A 3,469-nucleotide genomic window follows, 5' to 3' on the forward strand; every position below is an offset into this window, starting at 1 on the left:
CAGACCCCGGGCCGCAGGCCTCGAAGTGGGGCTGCGGCCTGGTGTTGGCTGCAGTCTCTCGTGGTGTGTTACTCTGAGACTTCACCGAAGTGCACCTGGAAAACTTATCCCCAAGAGCGCGTTGCCAGAACATTTCAAGCGTTATCTCGCTGTGCTCCGGAAAGTCGCACCCACGGAGTTACTAAATGAAACTCGCTCTGCATCAGGCACAGTCCAGAAAAATTCCCACCTCGCTCTGCAAGCCGGAGATGCTTCATTGCTGGTAGCATTGTTTAAAAGAACTGATTTCCTTGTGACAAACCACGTACGGCCTGGTCTTGTGCCTGAGAAGGACAGACGGCTGGCAATTCTGAGCTAAAATCTGGAGTCTTACCAGGGTTTTCTCTTAAGACGCATTTGAGCAAATTACTCCAGACAAAATTTTCAAACTTGCAAATACATTTTCAAAAGCATATAGTGTGCTTAAAATCTACAGATAATTCAACAAATAGCTGCAGTGTTGGCTGAGTTCAGTGAAAGCAGGCCTACCTGTCATCTCTGAAAACCACGATGCTTATTTTGGGACCATAAATATGTTACCAAACTTAGGGTGGCCCAAGCCCGAGTTTTCTGATGTAAGTTTGGATACAAATTACCAGTCATGTTACAATAAAAATTAACTACTTCCATATCTATTGCAAGAATTATTTAGTTGATGTTTATACAGTACTTAAATAGTATTTTATACCTATTTACTCATTACTGTTATTACACAAACTAGAGCAATGGCTGTCACTTTACACACTAAAGAGGTTTCGCTCATCTCTGCAGTCTTTTTGGCCATATAAATAGGATGTGCTTGGGAGGGGACTGGCATGAACAAACTCTTAACAAAAGTTCTGTGAGTTTTTCCCTCTGAATATTGGAAATTCTCAGGCCTGCTCTCTTCAGAGCTAATCTGGTGTCCACCAAATTCAGGAACAAATGAGGGGAAAAAACCCCAACAGAACAAGGCCTGGTTTCTTAAAATAATCAGAGACCCCTTCATCAAGCCCAGTGCCTCTCGTCCTCTCTACCTCACTTTGTGACCATAGGGAATGCAGAAAACAACACCATATACTTAAATTTGGCGTTCAGCCTTTAAATCTGCAGTTACTATTTCATGATACACTAGTTTTTTAGGCCTCCTTTCCACTTAACCATATTTATAGTCCACAAATCAAGCACATCTAAACTATTGTCTTTTCAAACGCTGATAACATTTTTTCAATGCGTTATATATACCTAGATGAATAAAATACTTTTCAGAGAAAGCAATAAATGCCAAGGTTTTTGTTATGCACATGTCCTTATACCTCTGCAGATCCCCACCTATGGTCAGGCTATGCTTGATGCAGATAGATGAGGCATCAAGATGGCTTCAGGCGGTTTTACTCCTCCCCGTGCCCCCTTTGGTTCAGTTTTAACGATTGCTCTGACGTTCCCAACTTCTTTACAGTCCCAGAGGCGTGAATCACTGCAGACAAGTTTTTGACCAAAAAATTCATCACCCGCTCCAGATTTGGGATAAAAGTGGCATAGCACCACTCAGGGTGCATGTATGTCATACCCTCAAATCTGGAGCAGAGTGCTGATGTATCTGTGTGGAGCAAAATCATCTCCTGTGGAGATGTTGGCTTGGGTCCTGGCAACAAAATGCCTGCATGTGCATGGTGCTGGGCCTGATTTACCAAGTCCTTTCCTTGGCACCTCTCCTTTATCCTCACAGTATCTCAGAGAGGCAAAACATCATGACACCCAGGTTCATGTGTGGGTTACTCAGGTGCCAAGGCTCAAGGAATCAACTGAGATGAGGTATATAAACATTTCTGTGAAGCAGGTCCTGAGAGATTTGATTAAAAGTATATGGAAGGGCTGTATTTAGGCAGCATGTTCTGCCTGAGTCCTGTTCCTGGAGTTTGCCACTGGCCATCTCAGGAGCACGGAGACTGTAGGAAACGTGAGGCCCACAGTGTAAATAAAATGTAGGCTCTTTAATTGTGGCCTAAGGGTCTGCTGAGGAGCAGGGACTTGAATGCAAGGATTTCAGGTCCCAGAGAACCTGACCACCATACCGCTTATTTCTCTGTATGTCCACTGAAGTATTGGGTTTCTGTAATTTATTAAATTCTTCATACTCTTTTTAGTTACATTCAATTTTCTATAAAGGCAGAAGAAGTGGTCATTCAGAGCATCCTGTCTCTGCCGTATGTTTTTATGCCTCCTGGTTCCTCGATCTCTTTCTCTACCCTTTCTCTGTTCTTATGTCTCCTTTTTTCCATCTGCATTTTCCTCCAGCAGCACCCATTTCCTGTGGGTTTCATCACCACCCCCACCCTCCTTCCATCTGTTGAAGAGATCAGCCACGAAGTTAACTTGCAATTACACTAGCAGTGAAATTACACCAACACTTACAGCGGCATTACTAAGCATTAAAGCGAACACGCCAGTGAAATTAATGGGGTGGGGGAATTCACCCCTCTCACAAACAGGTTGTCAGCCATCGCAGGTAGATAAAACAGTAGCTTCTCAGGTATTTCGAGGCCAGGGTCCTCTCTTGGTAGCCTAGAGAGGCAGAATTGCTTTCCAGCAGCCTAGCTGACACTCTCTGCAGCCTGCACGTGCCACGACAGGCAGGGAAATAACATCAAATGACCTGCCGCAGCTGCGGGCTGTGACTCTGACACCTCTGACAGAGCAGTAATGGGAATTGACTGTAATTTGTCTGTTGCAATGGTCCAGTATAGCTCTATCAATTCGGACTTTTTAACATGATAATTCCTCTCTCTGGTATAGAGAGATTTGTCAATGTTTGTGCACTGTGGTTTGTTCCTCCCCCCCGCAGAAATGTAGTCTTATAAAAGTCCACTTTCAGGATTGGGGCAACAAATTAGAAAAGTAATTTGAGTTACAAGGTTAGATAAGCTGTATATGCCAGCAATTTTCACAGTTCCTGTATGTGGTATATTTAATATTATGTAAATTGAATTTATTCTTTCATTTTAATAATACTTTAATGGATCATGTGGACTGATGTATACAGACTACTGTGCAATGGTATAAAATGCTGTAGCTGCCTCCTCAAGTCTTGCTATGTCATTTCTGTGTAGATTATAGTAATAATTTGAACAACCTAATTAGAAATTAATTGCAAATTTTATAAGTGAATTTCTGAGGTAAGAAGAAAAAAGTTCTTTACGTATAGCAAGTACCAAAACTTAGCATTTATCTAACTGCTTCATACAGACAGAAAATAGCTCACGGCTGATTTTGCGTAATGGGTCTAATTTTTTCCAGCTTTGTCTGTAATAGAGAACCCACCACCCTGAGAAAGACCTTATCCCCAGCTCCAACTTTATGGGAATAAAACTAGGGTTGTAAATCAATATTTAGCCACCCAGATATACTTGGAAGGCCCATTCAGCTCTCAGCAAGGAAAAACATTGCTGTG

Source organism: Haliaeetus leucocephalus, unplaced genomic scaffold (assembly GCF_000737465.1).
Source record: "Haliaeetus leucocephalus isolate CR32 unplaced genomic scaffold, Haliaeetus_leucocephalus-4.0 Scaffold526, whole genome shotgun sequence".
Classification (NCBI taxonomy): Eukaryota; Metazoa; Chordata; class Aves; order Accipitriformes; family Accipitridae; genus Haliaeetus; species Haliaeetus leucocephalus.